Source organism: Acomys russatus, chromosome 10 (genome assembly GCF_903995435.1).
Source record: "Acomys russatus chromosome 10, mAcoRus1.1, whole genome shotgun sequence".
Lineage (NCBI taxonomy): Eukaryota > Metazoa > Chordata > Mammalia > Rodentia > Muridae > Acomys > Acomys russatus.
In genome coordinates, this window is record NC_067146.1 from 9,869,955 (window position 1) to 9,888,013 (window position 18,059).

At 49.3% G+C, this 18,059-nt stretch overlaps 1 protein-coding gene across 1 annotated transcript in view; it reads left to right on the plus strand.

Moving 5' to 3' along the window:
* The first annotated feature begins 3,016 nt into the window (after positions 1-3,016).
* The window catches only part of Plxna4 (plexin A4), a 454,818-nt gene continuing 439,775 nt past the window's right edge, over positions 3,017-18,059 (plus strand). The window contains exon 1 of the mRNA XM_051151763.1: positions 3,017-3,335. The gene's annotated coding sequence lies outside the window, so the exon portion shown is untranslated. The remainder of the gene's footprint in view (positions 3,336-18,059) is intronic.

Genomic DNA, 18,059 nt, shown 5'->3' on the forward strand with positions numbered 1-18,059 from the left:
GCTAGTTTGACCCTTTCTGCTGGTCTCACAATGGCATGGAGCTGTAACTGTTCCCAGCCTGCCTTCCTCCTGTGGTATTCATGGAGGCCAGGAAAGTGAAAGGCGTTTGAGGGAAGGTCCTATTAAGAACAGGGCTGGCAGGGGCTTGCACCTGCCCTTTGTTGGTCCAGCTTTCTGCACAGTCTTTCCCTGTCATTGGGCTCTGTCATTACTCTTCAGGCGCCACATGATGGTCCTCTGAATGAAAAAGAACAATAAACACACGTTGTTTGCTACCTCTGAAAAAAAAGTCTCTGACTTCCTGTCCATCCATCAGTTCTCGTTTTCTCTCTCTCTCTCTCTCTCTCTCTCTCTCTCTCTCTCTCTCTCTCTCTCACACACACACACACACACACACACACACACATACACACACACACACACATACACACCAGGTGGTGTTAAACAAAACACTTGCTGGGATGACTGGCTGAGAAGGGCACACTCAGTTAGTTAGACCCCACGTCTTCCTTCCCCCTTTCAGCACTTTTACAGAAGTCCCTTATAGCCAAGTGACACCTGGGTTCGGAAAAGTCTCTTGTATACCTTTAGAGAAGTAAATAAATAGCCTGTTAAGGTTTTCTGTAGGACCTAGTTGGCCATCACTTCTGGGGTGAGCTTGTTAAGACGGTGCCATGCGGTAATTTCAGAGGGGACTCTTGCAAATGGGCCTAGGCAAGTCTTAAGCAGACCTGCGGGGACAACCTCCTTTGATTTTGCATGTCGGGTGTCTCCATGGCCTCACGGTAGACAGACACTTGGCCCCAGGGCATCCTCAGTTCTGGAAGGATGTCAAAGCAGCCGCAACATGGAATTACTGTTATATGTTTCTCTGGGCTTCTGAAGCTAACTTGATATTGTACGCTTTATCTCGAGTCTGGGATCCAGAGTTGAGAGAAGAGAGGAGCCAGATCAATGTATTAGCAGGAGCTAATAAGATAACCCTTGCTGTTTTCTGAGCCACACAATGCTCAGCGGACAACCAGAGCTTAACAGGGCTCCATGCTGTCTCCTGGAACACCCTTTAACTTCAGAAATGTCTGCCTTCCTCCCACTCATGCCCGATTCATTGCCTCCTTCTGGTGAGAGCAGTTGCAACAAGGTCCTGTGTGGGTAAAGCCAGCCTGACCCACAGGTGCTGCCTGCCTGGGGGCTTATATAACTTGTCATCTCACAGCTCGCTTCCGAGTCTTTCCAGTTTATAACTTTGATTTCTGTGAAACTATAACCCCTATAGGAAGGTGTGGGAATCTATACTGCTGTCAATCATCTCCTAAAAGCAGGGTCGAGAGGTTAGGATGGGAAGGACAGCCGTGCGCAGGAAGGGACTGAGGTTGAGGAAAGTTAAGAAGTGGCATGAATGAGTGGGTTGGGAGCCCCAAGTCATACTTCGTCCGTCTGTCTTTGATGAGTGGCCAATCTTGCTGGACATGGCTGACAATGCCATTTCCTTGGAACTATGGTAGAAGCATACAGAGTTGGGTGGATAAATAGGTGGGCATTTTTAATTTTATCTTATTTGATGGTTGGGCTCATTGCTGGGGGTGGTCTTTGCAGACGCGGTCTAGGTAGTGCTGCCTATTTCCTGTCCTTAGCTACTTCCTGTCTGCCAGATGCTGTCTCAACTTAAGCAACCTCAGGATTTCTTCCTTTGGGCTTCTGAAACTATTGTGATGTTGGCAAAGTCTGGGTTGTGTTTGGGATATGGTCCAGGACCCAGGGCTTCAGAGACAGAGAAGCAAGGTCAGCCTCTAGACATATCAGATTACCCAGCAAGCTCTAGGGCATTGGCCATTCATTTCTCTCCTAGAACTAGAAGCCCTGGGCTTGGGCGTACTGTAGTGCTGCTCTGCGTGTGGTTACCTTGGTTGGTGGAGGACAGGGCTGGACTGGGATTCTAGCTTGGGAATGTGTGTATGTTCGGCTGGTGTCTGTTAGGAACACCCAGAAGTGCTTCTGACCGCCTGTGCCCATGTGCCTGCTGGGTCCAAGTCGCTTGGTGCCACCATATATGCACCACTCTGTCCTGTGTCGCCACCACCAGGGTGGCTCGAGGAGGCCTCGAAGATCCAAGAGGTGTCTGCAAACGTCCACGCTGGAGAGAGTGGGCGAGCCAGCGGCGGTAGCGTGCAGGGAAGCGCCCCCTACCCCCTCTGCCGGCCGCTCTACCTCAGTCTAGATGTCAGCCGCGAGCTCCGCGCCAGCTAGCGAGCCAGAGAGGGAGCGGCGGCGGCGGCGGCGGCGGCGGCGGCGGCGGGCCGCGGGCGGCGGAGAGGGGAGGAGGCGAGGAGAGGGAGGGAGGGAGGAAGGAAGCAGGGAGGGCGGGAGGGAGGAGAGGAGGACCCAGTGAGCGCCAGGCAGCTGGAGTTTTTGCAGCCGCTTGGCCGGGCTTCAATGCAACAGCAGCAGCGAGCCGCGGCGGCAGCAGGCAGCCGGGAGCTCCGGCGGCGGCCGAGCCAGCGGCGGCCCCGCTCCCTGCCCCCTGCAAACTTTGCGAGCAGCCCGCCCGGGGGGCCGGGGCGCGCCTGGGAGGCTCGGCTTGGACCACGGCCGCGCTCTTGGCCGCCGCAGCGCCAAGCCGCCGCCGTCGCTGCTACCACCGCAGCTCCGCGTCTCCCTGGGGAGCAGCCGGCGGCTCCCGCGGTCCCCCAGCCCCGGCCCCTGGGCATTGCCCGGCTAGTCCCAGGGCAGGGGAGGGGGCAACAGCAGCTCAGCCAGCCCTTGGCTGCTAGAGGGTGGCGGGTCACTGCCGAGGGAGGCGCGCAGAGGCTGGGAGAGCGCTTCCCGGCGGGTCCCCAACGCACTCACCGCCGCGCCCCGGGCAGCGGCCCGACCCGGCTAGCATGGGCGGCGCGGAGTGACGCCGCCGTGCCCGCTTGGCATCAAGGACATTCAGCCCGCGGGGGTGGGGACGAAGGGGGGCAGCCCCGCGTCGCCGCCGCAGCCCCTGAGAGCCACCACTGTCGCTGCTTGAGCTCCGGGGCTGGTGGAGGAAAGGGGTGCTTGGAATCGATCTACATTTTCTGACCTTTTTGTTGGACATTACGCCCACCTTGGACGCTGCAAGAGGAGCTGTCAAGCCCGGCAAGCTCTGATTTGGCCCCCTCCGTTTTCCTCTGCTGCTCGTGGCTTCCCCGTGCCTCGGTGGAGTATTTGCGTTCGGGGCTGGGGCTGGAGGAGGCAGCCACACGCGCGCACACGCACACGTTCAGAGGAGGGCGAGAGGCAGCGGTACCGGCACCATCTGCAGTGTCAATGCGGCGCTGGGGCTGAAGGAGGGAACGCCGCGCTTCCAGGTAAGGAGCCGCTGGCCGGGCGCACAGCCAGAGGGACAGAGCGGGCAGAGGTGCCGAGTCCGGTCTTGGAGTCCTCGCCTGCTCCGAGCCAGCCCACTACACACACACACACACACACACACACACACACACACACACACACACACACACACACACACACACACACACACAAACGCGCGCGCACACACACATACATACACATCCACACACTCACACACATGCACGCACGCACACACTGCGCTCACGCACCTGCCCACGTCCCACCTGGACACCCGAGTAGGTGTAGCGCAGCCGGAGCAGGGATTTCCCGTCCTCTTCGCTTCTCTGGACCTGGACTTCTGTTCCCCAGGACTTTCAGGGTGGGATTCTGTACATGACCGACTCTCCTATACAGGCTGGTAGGATGAGGGAGCGATTTTGCTGTTTCTAGCTCCTTTCATTTCCTAACTGGTTTTTTACGAAACAGGAGAAGTCATGGGAGGTCTTAGGAGACCCGCCCAGCGCAATCGCGCCCCTTGCCCTTTGGACACTAGGTGATTTTTTTTTTTTTTTTTTTTTTTTTTTTTTTTTTAATAAGAGAAGAGCAGACATATTTAAAGGGCAGAGATCTGGAGATCGAGGTGATCGGGCGTCTGGGAGGAGGCCAGATAGGCAACTGGGGCTGCAGTTCTGTAGGGCGGCGCATATGGAACAGACTCTGCGTTTCCCCAGTAAAGGCAGCACACACGCCTTTGAACGGTGGCACTGCTTCTCCGGAATGCGCCTGGATGTCAGGCAGGGAGGGGCTTTAACATCAAAGCTAGTAGAGTATGGCTTATCTAGGGAGGCTGCTGCGGCCCTTTAAGGGGCATCAGACCTTATTCACGTTGCCAGTCTCTGGTAGACAGTAAGCAGACAGGGCTTAAGGAACACATGTTTGCGGCCAACCCCTCACTTCCTTATCTTTCTCCGTGCATGTGAGGCGATTCCCCCCCTGAGCCTTTAGCTAACACGTGCCACACGCCTTTTGGGATGTGTGTCTGAGAACACGAACCAGGAGGGAGAGTAGAGATGTATTACGACTTCCTGGGAGAAAGGACTGTGAACACGATGGCAGACCCACCTATATGGTATGGGGGGTCTACTAGTGCACCCCAGGGTCTGGATCTTCTGAGTGCGGAGTTGCTCTTCAGAAGCCAGTGGTTCAAGTTGTACACCCCCTGCCCCCGCCGTCCCAGTTTCAAAGGCCTGATCATTTTGAAACTTTTCCTAGAATGGGTGGGGGTGGTTGGAGTTTCAACGGCTTTTTTTTTTAAATGGCTCCCCTATTAGAACCTAAGAGAGACTTCTTTTAGGGCTCAATTATTGTAGGAAGAATAGAAGATTCAAAGAAATCATTATTTGGGGCATGGAAGACATATAGCAAGTTTCTACATTTCTATTGCTGTCTCTTTGTGTGTGTGTGTGTGTGTGTGTGTGTGTGTGTGTGTGTGTGTTGCTGTTGTTGTTGTTTTTGACATTCTGGCGAAAATGGGAATTGGCTTCTATCTTCCCTCCACAAGGTGGGTGGAAGAGCAGATGCCCCAGGAAGAAAAATGTATACCTGCTGTCTGTGGTGTAATCTGCCCTCTGATTGATTGAAAAGGGTATAAGTTGGAATAAAGGAAAGCTTCTCACAATGGGGAAAACTCAGACCAGGAAGAAGCAGCATTTTCTTCTTAAGACTGGTGGGTGTGGACTTACCCAGCAGTACACATGCAGTACAGCCTTGCCAAGTGCACTCCACTTGTGCAAGCACAGGTGACAGGGGTGTCCACTTCTGACTTCTGGGCGGTGACAAACATGGGCACGTTTTGGCATGCACAGACTTGGAGCGTATGAATGGGGACGGCCCGTGTACACGTGCATAGGGCTGTGGCACAAGGTTTGTAACTAACAGTGGGTGAACTACAGTGACAACGAGTATCTCTCAGAGGGGGTGCAGGAGGCTGGGGTGCAGGTCTCCTCCCGCCACAGACTTCTGCTCCTTTCTTTGCCTTCCTCTTCCTTGTCTTATATATTTTCAGCCTCAGGATCTGTCATTTTAATGCTCGGTCAACTGTGATTATGCTGGTTATATGTTCAGCACCAGAACTCAAAAGAATCTGCCCATTTTGGCACTTGCCATTGGTTTCTAGGAAAAGATAGACAATAATTAACATCTGTGTGTGTTTCTTTTCATTTCCTGGCTCTTTTGCCCAGCCCTGGAGTATACCACAATATCCTTGCTCTACTATTCTTCTGTGGCCTTTTAAGTTCTCTGGTCTGCACTGGAAGGCACCCAACTGCATGATTTAGAAAAGGCCCAGACATACAATGCTTATTTTTGATTTTTTTGATCAACCCCATAGAGGCTGGAGGTTGTTCTGGAAACACTCCTGTGGACACCAGGCATCGATCACTCGTGATCTGGTCTGCTCCCTCACTAAATCCCATATTATCCCTCCACCCCTGAAAATGTTTCAGGGAGGAATTTTGCTCCTAGGTAGCCAGTTTGCTCCAGTCTCCTTCCCTGTCTTTAGTCTCCTGCTTCAGCTGGGTTCCCTGCAGGCAGGCAAGTCTGCATGGCAGAGTCTGCCTACACTTGGTCTATAGGTCCTTTTAATCATGAGGAGGGATGCTGGGAATTAAGTGGGGGCTTTCTAGGGTGGTAACATTTCTACCTTGGGGGAGAGAGCTCAGGGGATTGGGTTAGTAACTGCTCTGAGCTCCTAGGTATTACCAGGCTTTGATGGGAAGAAATTATAGCAAGTGTCTCTCCTCCCAGCCAGCTAGGGGGCATTTCTTAGCAGCTCCAGCCCAGTATAACCAGAGAAGGCACTGTGCAGACAATGCATATCAGAGACCTGTTGCAGCGAGTCTCCCGACTGCTTGTGACTGCTTGTGACTGCTTGTGACTGCTTGTGACGAGGTGGCAGCAACACTATGAACCTACTGTGCTGTGATCTTGGGTTTTGGTTCCTCGGGCACTCATTGTGTCACCCTCTCCTCTCCTCTCCTGTTTGTGTCCAGTGCTCCCTGATGGAAAACTGCTTCAGCTCCTGGGCAGTTGTGCAGAGTTCGCTTCTTTCCCTTGGGACACCCCTTCCTCCTTCTTCCAAGCTCCATCTTCCCCCGGCCCTGCACCCCCACTTTTGAATCCACCACCCAGCTTTGTGCTTGTGTTCACCAGCCCGTTCGTTCACCTTCACGTCTGCGGCACTCCACGAAATCAATATAACATGAATTTAACGACAGCTGGATGATTAAGTGTTATTTATATTTAAGAGCGGCATTTAAAAAAGACGTTGTGCTAATAAATCAAAGGGCTGTTTGGGAGATGCACATGATTAGTGTAATTGCCCTGGAGGCTCCATTGAGAAATGCTTGGTCCACGCAGAGCCCTGCAGACTCTGTCTCTTTAAAGGCTAGTCCTTACTATCCCCTCCCGCTAACGCACCCACCTGACCCCTCCCCCCGTCACTGTCCTGACTTACTCTAGGTCTCCCTCCTGTCCTTGCTTCCCAGGCTGCCGACATTCTGGTTATGACAGGAAGGTGGAGCCAGCAAGGAGACAGGATAGGGCTCTGCCGCTAAGTGGAGGGTGGTGAATCTTAAAAGGGAAGGCAGGCGAGGGGGGGCGGCGGGGGAGGGTGTCCCTATTCCTCACTGGAGGCCTGTTCCAGAAGAGGAGGCTTCTCCTCCACCTGCTGGGAAGCAGAATAGCTTCTTGAAGTCTTGAGTGAGGAGCCCTGTGCTATGGTCACGTGGCCTCAGCGTCCCCAGGGAAGCAGCTGTGAGAACATTAGTATTGGTTTTAGCCCTTATGAAAACACTGGAATGGAAAATAATAGCTATTAATGATGATTGTGGTGGCCAGTGTTTATGAAGCACTCCCTTTGATCTCGAATCACTGGATGGGGCTACTCCTTTATTCCTCATAGCACCCAAAGAGGTAGTGGCTATGGCAGTCCCTAAGTCTTCCCAAGGGAACTGAGATGAGGGAGGTTAAGGACTTTGTCCAAAGACACATAGCCACCAAGTGGTGGAACCAAGTCTCAGTGCTAAGCAGTCTGACCTGGCCTTTGTCACCACGCTGCTGCTTGGCCTGTGAGGATGCTGGTCCTCAGTATGTCGCCCCTCCACTTGCCAAGTGAGTGGGAGAGTGTGGTGGGGGTCCTGCTTTCTCTTTTGGATTATCACTGACCCCAAGCAAATGTTTCTGTTCTTTGAGCTTCAATTTTCCTATTAATTAAGGGACTGGAGTCTTATCCACGGCTGATGGTGGATTGGAAAGTTGCACGCGTCTTCACCACTCAGCTCCGAGGTTGACTGTTACATAGTTAGGAAATTTCCATTTTTCTCTGGGAGAAAACACAGAAGGTGATAGCTGAGGGAAGGAACGAAGTCTCCATCTTTATTTCAAGTTGCTGGCTGGCATTATGGAAATGACACGCCCTCAGCCCTCACTGAGTGCTGAAAGTAGCCTGTAAGGTGGGGACTGTGGATTACCATTTTGATGGCATAAGAACTTAGGGTGGGATGACAGTTAAAGCTGCCAGAGGACCCAGGTTGCTAAGCAACAGATGGCCAGTTCACTCTTGGGCAGGGATTGGTGCTAGGGCACGGCTCACAGGTGGTGCTCTGTACTTGTTCTTTCATTCATTCGCTAGCTCTCAGGATCCAGAGGCAGGGGAAATGTCAGGTAATAGTAGTCGGTGGAGGTTGGTACCAATGGCCTGCGCAGGGAGGGTAATCCTTCAGATGTAATGGGATTTGGAATTTAGAATAGAAAAGAAAAGGAAGAAGAGAGGGCACACATAGGCTGAATGGAGCCACTAGGAATCACATTTGTAATATGAAGAGATATACAAGTAAGGCCCAAGAAAGCTAGGTACCATGGTGGGGAGTGTCCTGCCACAAAGCCAGGGTTCCCCAGACTCAGTTCCCCTGGTCTGCATACCCAAGGGCACAGAATAAGCGAGGCTCCTGTTAGGATTTCCCTCTGACTTTCAAGAGAGAAACTTTTATTCCACCCATGATGCGGTTTGCTTTATTCTCTACACTGTGCAGTGTAGAAAGCTCTGCTCAACTTGGGATAGCTGGAAGGGGTATGCTGAGAATTGTGTCGCTTCCACCCACCCCAGGGGGAGGGGAGGCAGGAAGGACTCAGAGTTAAGTCAACAGGTGCCTGTGAGTTCTGAATCATCCTAGGAGCCTGGGCCTGTAAGCTAGGATCTTCACTCCCCTCCACGGTGCCTTCTCCATGAACCAGGATTCGCAACAGCAAATTGGATTTTAGAATGTTTTGTCACTCCAACACAAAACACATCACTAAGCTAAGAGGATCTCGTCTCCACAGTCAGTGTACCGAACCCAGACTAAGCATAATCAATTCCCCAGTTCCCATTATGGAGTGGGGGGGAGAACAGCACTGAGAGATGAGGTCATTGAAACTACAGCAATTGCAGGTCTTTTTTTTTTTTTTTTTTTTTTTTTGCTCATCTCTGCACATTAGCACTTCCTGTTTGACATTCCCATGAAACTCTTCTTGTAAGAATCCGACTCACTTCCCTCAGGCCAGTGAAGAGCCCAGAAGCAGAGGGGGAAACAAATTATCCCTTAAATTTGGCCCAGAGGTCAAGAGGAGGGAAAGTAAGCAGCACAGAATTGGTGGGTTGTTTCTCCCCACACTGAGCCTGGAGCCATGAAGTGGCAATGGGCTCCAGGAACTGGGTTTTCTATTGAACCTGTCCACGGGGCATGTCGCCATTGCAGAGGGCAGGAGGTTCATTTTCTCACTTTTCATCTCAGATTTGCTTCTTGACGGTAATGCCAACATGAGAGCAAAAATCTCCAAAGTTTATTTGTGGATGTGTAAATAGACGTGTTATACACCAAAGCTGCCAAGTCTAGACTAAGACACTAGGTATAAAAGTTAAACAAGTTCTTGCTGTAGGATTTCTCATTTAACACACCAGCAGGTTTCACTGTGGTGTAACTCTGGGATCCATCAAGAAGTACAACAGACGCTGTCACGTGTGTACACATGAATGTCTACATGGGTTTTTTTATGTATATGTGTGCACGCGTTCATATTTATGTGCGTGTGTCTGCTTCTATATGTGGGTGTCAGAGGTAAATGCTGAGAGCTGATCTTCATGACCTTACATTTTTTTTGAGACAGGGTCTTTCACTGAACCCTGAGCTTGCCAAGTTGGCAAGACTGGCTGGCCAGCGGGCCACAGCCCCACCGCTGGCACCACAGTGTGTGGTGCCGTGTCCGGCTTCTTTATGTGGGACTATGGTGGAACCTCATGCTTGCAGTGTGAGCACTTTACTGACCAAGTCATTTCTGCTGCCCATGCTTTCTTCTGTCCTTATTATTGACTGAGTAATTTCAGCTGAACTTTTGTAACCAAGTCTTGGATTCAGGTGACTATGAGGTCCCCAGGTCCTCAGAATTGTATCTCTAGTGTCAGCATCTGTAGACCCATCTCCATCTCTGTCCTTTCCTGTGTCCCTCCACGGCAGTAGGATTTCTCAGGCATGTGCACATATTTTAGATTCATAAATAATTCCTCTATGTTCTTTTTGATTAATAACTGCTGGTGTTATAGTTAAAGTAGACTTTGGATACAGCAAAATGTAACTCTCAGCTTGATTGCTTCCCAGAGAAGGGACTTTTGGAGAGACAGCCTTATGTTTTAATACCACAAGTTACAAAACGAGGAAGTTGTTCTAGAATGGTGATTTTAAAATATTTAATATAAAGTAGAAGAAGTCCTTGTTCAACTGCAATTTATATGAAATTCTAGTGCCCAGAAGAAGTGCAAACAGTATTGTTCTGACTCAAGATGGACGCCTGGATTTGCTCCCTTAGCCTGTCTGTCCCTGTTCCCTGATCTCAGCCTAGCTTCTCTAGAAGATGAGAGCCAGGCCCAAGGACTGGACCTCTCTGGCTCCTCCCACTGTGTCTGACAATACAACCTTTACAGGAGCCTGACCTTTGTTCCAAAGGAAGAAAGATAGTGACAGCTTTAGGGTAAGAGGGGTGGTGTGAGTTGTCACATGGACAGGGGTATGGGGGAGCTGGAAGAATGGCTGAAGCCGGAAGCCATGTGGGACAGGAGAGATCTGGGCAAATGCCTCAGTCGAATGCCTTGCATAAGGACTGTGCAGCTCTTTACAGTCTAGACAGTGAGTCAGGAAGGAATTCGCGAATAAAGAACTCTCCAGACTCATAGAGTCGTGGCAACCTTAGCCAACCACACTGTGGGTCAGCCGGCCTACAGTCCCAACTGGCATTCCTTAGGACTGTTGCTACATTGTTTTTGCTCTTGTCAGTGAAGTTATTTTATAGTCAGCTAATACTGATATAGTTATTGAGTTGATCATATTAACAATAAGAAGAGATCCTGGACAAGTGTCAAGACATTTCTCTGATACTGAGATATATTAACCCCAGGAGTGCCTTCCTGGGTGGTATGGGGCCATCTCAGGCACTTCTGCTCCTGTGAGCTGATGGCACAGCTGCTGAGACCAGGACCTGTCCTCCCTCTTACATTTGAGCGCTGTTATAAGCCCTGAAGTGCAGTACAATAGAGAATATTTCTGCATAAACTATTTCTTTAAGTTGTTACCTTTAGCCAGCCCGGTCCTCTCTGATGTTCAGTTTTTTATTTTTGTAACTCTTGCACTTTGTAGCCCTTCTCAGGTCAAGTCAGGCAAGGGCTCACTGATCACACTGTGCTTGTGACCGCTCTCTCAGCTCTCTTCCCCATTAGAGGCTGACCCTAAGCGCACTTGCCTCTACCCACTGACTGATGTGAGCAACTCACTGACATAGAGAGCAGGGTCTGCAGAGTCCTCTGCCTGAGAGTTCTATGCTCCACCCCTGCTTAAAAGCCCATCTCACGCAATCAGGAACTCCACTCATTCTTTTCCGCAATAACAGAGGACAATGAACAGCGTGTACAACCTGCTCCCTGTATCCACAGGTTCCACATCTGTGGATTCAACTAGCCACGCACCAGAAATATTAAAAACAATCATGTTGCTGCCCTATGTGAACAGATTCTCTTCCTCCTTATTATTTCCTCCACAGTGTAGCATAACCTCTATTTGAGTAGCATTTCTATTGTACTAGTGTTAAAAGAAATCAAGAGATGATTTAAAGTACACAGGAGTATGCAAGTATTCACTCATTATATTTAGCAGTCTCAAGTATCCGCAGAGGTTTTTATCCACGGAACCAACTGCTTGCAGATGCCCAGGAGTGACTATATATTCTGATGTCCTAGATTGAGAGGAACCATTTAATACTTCTTTTATACTAAGCCCAGCACAAAGTGCATCTTCTTGAGGTGATCAATAAATATTTGCTGAATGTGCAGTGGGGTGCAGTGGGCTCTTCATGTTGACGGGCATAGACTCAAAGAATCAAGCCCTGTGTGAAACTCGCTGTGGGGTCGATGCTGATAGATGGAGAGGGATGACCAAGCTAGTTTACCCAGAGTCTCTAAAGACTAGTCCACTGACTGTCCTCTTCTCATGGCCCAATGAAAACACTGCACTGCCAAGCAAGTTCTGCAGGTACCTTCCTGGGTCCTCTCCATCTCAAGATGCGTAGCAAGTGTATTCAGGCTTGCTATAGAGAAACCCGTTTATTATTAACCAAATGCTAGCCAGTTTATTTGGCAGTGGGATTGGTTCGTGTGGACGTATTTAAACGTGCTGACATCTTCTGAAATGAGAGTTCTGTTGGGTAGAAAGCATTTTTGGGCCAAGCATGTAGCTCAGTAGTAGAGTATTTGCTTAGCATGTACGAGGTCCTGGCCTTGTTCCATAACTAGAAGAATTGGAGAGAAAGATGAGGAGAAGGAAAAAGAGGAAGAGAGAGCAGTGGCAGAAACAATATTTTAGGAGATACTGTGCTTCAATGGGACACTTTTAAGTTCAAGGTCAGCTTGGAGGGGAACATACTAGAAAGAGTAATACCACGGTATTGGTAAAGTGAAGACTTGTGAGGTCCAGCCACGCACCTCTTGACCCCGTCATTTGCTTTTGAGAGAGTAACAGCACTCCTGTGAGCACCACACCACCTGCAGGCAGATGCCCATCCTGCATAGGGATTGTTTTCAGACTGTGAATGCAGCTCTGGCACATCATAGACGTGTTCCCAACAAGTGGTACTTTTCTGTTGCACACCATTGATCAAAGTGGAGGTTTTAAAAGTCTGTGAGTAATGACATTTACCTTTTCCATCTCCCCCAACCCCAGCTGCACTTACGGAGTAGCGGGCCTTAGTATAGCCGACAAAGAGAAATGGTCTTCATCAAATTAGCAAACGAGGCTTGCATTAAGACACATATGTCTAAGTTATGAACAGTTGAAAGCAATTTTCTTCTGGGATGTGTTGGGGGGAACCTTCGCTACCCTAAGGGGGGAGGAGGATGAAGATTTGTGATTTGACTGTAAATTCATGGCTTTATCCACAAAAAAAGTGACCTAGAGGTTGTATTTCCTATAGGAATCACTTCTCTGCCTGTTGCTCATCTTACATAGGTAAATGGTGTGTGTATCCGTGTACTTTTGTAGTTTGACTGGTTAGAACATCATGAGCCAGAACATTGCAGGTGGAAAATCCAAGTCATCTTGGCTTCTCTTTAGTCCTTTTTAACAGGTGTTTACTGCTTACCCCTGTACCTGACTTAACATCCTTTGACTACCAGGTAAAACATTCAAATATATTCTTCGTAAGCCACTAGCTTCCATCAGCTCCAAAGCTAAGAATATCGTCGGATAGCATCTAAACCTGCAGTAAGGCTTTGCTCACTTTGCTGTACCCACCTGCCGATGGTCTCAGTGTGTTGGGAAACGCACTGATTTATGCTGCTTTTAGATATGTGTTCGTAACAGTCCGTGCAACCATTTCCGTGGTGGAGCCTGTTAACTGAGGCAATACAAACCTGTGCTTCCAGACCACAACCACTCATATGTGGCTCAGTGTAAACTATCTCCTATAGCCTTCAGAAGGAGAGTTGTGTTCCGCATCAACAAAGGTACCATTCCACTGGTACTTGGCTTTGGATTACCCAAGGACATCAACTAATAATCCACTTGCCCAATCGCTGGGCCTCCAGTACCCTCAGCCTGTACCTAGTTCCACTCCAGAGTGAATAACAGTTGCTAACACACTCTCACTAACACAACTCCCCTGAGACCCATTCGTAACGCATTGCACCGGTGATTCTATCAGCGTTAAACTGTTTGGTGACTGAGTTTAGAATTATAGGAATCGGAGAAATGAATTAGCAGTAAATCAAGTCCCAGCTGAGTTCAGACCCAACTGCAGTGAGTTTTAAATTTAAACTATCTTGCTCTCACGGAGCAGTTGTAAGTCAAGCGCCGGAGCTCTGTTGCTCTTGACTTTGGAGAAGCATGGCAGCCACCCTTTGAGGAAACACCCTGACAACAGCTTGTATTGATTCCCAGCCATGTTGGGAAATTGCCACTTCATTTCTTCCTTATAAACCGTTGGCTCTCTCTCATTTCTTCCTTATAAACTGTTGACTCTCTCTCTCTCTCTCTCTCTCTCTCTCTCCTCCCCCCTCCCTCCCTCCCTCCCTCTCTCTTCCTCTTTCCCCCTCAAAGTAGGAATCCTATTTGCTGGGACACACCAGAGAGACACATATACAGGGAGAGGGGCTTAGGCCCGTGCTGGGGCTGGGTGGGGGGGGGGCGGGAGATGTGGGCGGAGAGTGGTGTCCTGAGGTCTGTTTTCCTGCTTGGGCCATAATTGTTCTTCTTCCTGGGAGATCTGGATGATCGACCAAGAGAACCCTAGGAGAAGGCAGCAGACTGTCATGTTGCAGTTGTCAGTTGTGGTGTAATAAGAAATCATTTACGTAAGTTACAGGGTCCTCCGACTAGAGCTTGTCAGAAATGTGGCTGCAGCTTCTCCAGGCTGACTTTCCCCTCATCTCCTGTAAACTAATCCTGTGGTTTTCATTTTCAGAGCAATTGAAGAAGAATTATGTGCTGGTCAGGGAGTAGGGAGGTCTACCTTCTAATCCTGAGTCAGCTAAGAGTCCTCCAGTCAGTGCTGTCTGGGCGATGCCTCTTTCTCTCTTTAAAACCAGGAACAAGCCCTTCTACCCCCTGCCTGCCATCTGCAGCCCAGGAAGATGGATATGGTCATACCTATTAAGGGCCTGGCTTCAGAAAGCAGGGTTTGTTTACACACAAGGACAGAGAAAGTCGAGGAAGAGGGTGGTGGAGCTAGGCTTCTCTCCATGACTCCTTTGGCATCTTTCAGTGTTTGCTGATTTGGTGAAGAACTGTGCAGGTCCAGAAGGAACGATGCCATTGGGAGGGCAGGAGAAAGTGGGCTGGGGATGCTTAGCACCAGAAACAGGGGTTTGAGCAGGGTCGGTAGGAGAGTTGCGTCCCAATCTTGGCCATTGTAGTTTGAGTTGAGTTGGGGACTTTGGAGAAGGGGCAAGGTTTCCCCACATTCTTACTTTTCACTGTAGTCCATCCAAATACACGTAGATATTTTATCTAGAGAAGTTTGTCATGATCTTATAGGAATTTTTTTTTTTTTTTTTACCAGCTATACTATTGGCTATTTGTTCAGCCAGCTTTTTGAGTATCCACGGCTGCACAGGAAACAGTCTCTTCCCCTTCTCTAGGGAACGGTATATTATGACTCTAGCATGGCATGAACAGAATCTAAATGAAATGTGGGAAGGATGGGGGCATGATGAGATCATAAGTGGGCATGTGTCCAGAAATGAGAAGGACACAGAGAAGACCTTTGCCTGGAGGAGATGCTAACTGGGTTTTCTAGGGTCAGTAAAATGGTGAACACACAGAGAGAGGCTCGAACTGGAGAAAGCAGCAGAGGTAGTCATGGAGAGGGTGCGAGCATGCAGCCCTGAGGTCATATGAAACAGTGGAAGGCCAGGTGGGAAGGAATGGGGAGATGACAGGCCAGGTGTAGCATAAATGTCCCAGGGAGGGACTTTCCCTGTAGGCAGGGGTCGAGCTTTGGGGGTATTTCAAGGAAGAGAATCAATATGATCGCTTCTCCTGTAGAAAGGTCTCAGTGGTAACCATAGAGAGGACAGTTGGAAGTCGGGTCACTCTGGTAACTTATGGGAGACCTGAGGCAGGGATGAACAAAGTCAGTGGGAAAGTGGGAAAAGAAGAGCCTTGAGCGGTGTGTAGGAGCTAAAGTTAATGATGGAAGCCGTGGTGGTAAAGGTGTTGGGGACAAAGGAAGGAGAGTTGGGGATCTGTGAGGTGTCTAACTTGAGCAGTTGGTAGCAAATGAAATCCTTTATAAAGCTGAGATTTTTAGATTGAGCTGGATCTGGGGCGAGGATTGGGAGAAGGGTGTCCCTTTCTCCTCTGGGTACAGCAAATTGAGATGTCTCTTTAGGGAGTCAGGGTGGAGGTGACCAGAGACCGGTGGCTCCAAGCTTCCTCTACTGACCGGTGCTGATCTACCTCTGTGACTTGGGCTTTAAGCGCTCACCTTGGGCTCTGGCAGCAGCTTGGAAAACAAGGAAGAAGACCCACGTGTGGAGGTTTACATTTTTTCAAGTGATTCATGTTTTGAATTAAACATGCTGTCTTGAACAATTTACTTGAGATGTTCCTAGCAGCACTCCAGGCATCCACCTAGCTTTAGGAGAGCCCCCACTATTTTCCAGTGGGGGAAAAAAATGACAGTCCTGGGAGGCTGAGCAGTACCCACACTGTTAAGGAGCAAGCTTGGATGAAAGGTGGCATTAGAAAATGACAAGCCTTTCTTGTTCCATTTCGTGGTACATACCTCCCTCTCCACCTCAGTGAGCCCACATTCAAAACCATGGGCTAGTGAAAGGGGCTTCCTCAACCCAAGAGATGAAGAAGAGATTTTGACCTTGCCCCTTAGGAACAATGACTTGTTTATCTAGTCCAATATCCTGGGTGACAGTGAAGCCTGATAAAAAGACAGGGGAAATTATGGGGGTGGGGCAAGCAAAGAGGAAGAAGGTTTCTCAACCTGGGGTCTAGTTTGCCTTTCCTGCTGAGAGGCAACACAGTTCAACACAACTGATAAGTCCAAATTACCCGCAGAGACAATGTGTATCTTCCTAACGATAGCTCAAACAAGAGTGTTAAGAACAACAGACTATGCTTATTTAGGACCAGAATGTTTGTGGCCTTGGGCTTAGCCATGCCAAGCAGTTCACTCTCATCCTGGAAAGTCAAGCGATGCACCTCATAAAATCATGCCTGAGTTCACTTACAAAAGCAAGTTCTTTAAGTTTGGAGAAATAACTAAATCAGGTCATATATTTTCATTTAACCTACAAACTTGACTCTGCATTTTGTTGTAAATTATGTAAGAATGTAATTTAGAAAGCCACAAGATTTTATACACACACACACACACACACACACACACACACACACACACATACACACACACACACCACACTATGGTAAAAACACTTGAACACCTGTGCTGGCTAATCTTATGCCAGCTTGACACGGGCTGGAGTCATCAGAGGAGGAAACCCCAATGAAAAAAATGCTTCCATAAGACCAGGCTGTAGTGCATTTTCCTAATTAGTTTAATTAGTGACTGATGGGGGAGGACCCATCCCATTGTAGGTGGGGCCATCCCTGAGCTGGTGGTCCTGGGTTCTATAAGAAAGCAGGCTTGAGCAAGCTGTGTGGAGCAAGCGAGTAAGCAGCATCCCTTTATGTTTTCTGCATCCACTCCGGCCTCCAGGTTCCTGCCCTGTTTGAGATCTTGTCGTGACTTCCTTTGATGCTGAACAGCGATGTGGAAGTGTATGCTGAATAAGCCCTTCCCTCTCCGATATGCTTTTGGTCATCGTGTTTCACCACAGCAAATAGTAATCATAATTGAGATGATGCCTAATTGATTTCTTTTGAGGACCAGCACCCATGACTTAGTTAGTGCACCCTCCTTTCCTTAAGCATCTCGCCCACTCTCTAACATGCACACTTACCTTAATAAACTCACTCACATGGTTTCACTCTGGCCTGTCCTAAGATTCCTTTCTCCAGGTAGTTTGGGGTCAAGCTTTACCTAAATGGAGGTCCCTAAGGGGGAACTCCTCAAGCTGCCGGTGGCAGGGCTGGTTTGCATATCATCTGAGCCACCACTAAAGAGTAGCAGCTTGTCTGCATAGTCAAGGTGACTGGAAAAGTCTAGCTTGGTCCAGAGTGTTAAAGAAAAACTTTATTATTAAAATGTCTTTTAGGTGGGACAGTGCCCATCCAGGGAGCTCGGGAGCTGCTCCCTCTGTGCTCATACCTTTGCCTCACACAGGTATGCTGAAGGCACCTGAACTAATGTGCTAAGTAGAGCAGGGTGCTAGTAGGTATAAAAGCAGTGCTTGCTGCCCATGTTGGAAAACAGGCTAACACCTACGTCATGTGCTTAGCAGTCCACAGGAAGGCTTGGACGTTCTGTTCTGTGGTCCCTGTTTGCTGTAGGAGGTATAGACTGGGCTGGTGGTGAACCTCTGATTCTGTTTGCCTATCCTGAGGGCTCAGCATAGGAACTGGAGAGACCAGGCTATTCGCGATAAGCTTAGTCTGAAGAAGAAATATACCCAACTCCTTCAAGTCTATGCAGATCCTTTGAGCTCCCTGTGCCTCCATGGAAGGTGATCAGTCTTAGGTAAGGAGTGGAGG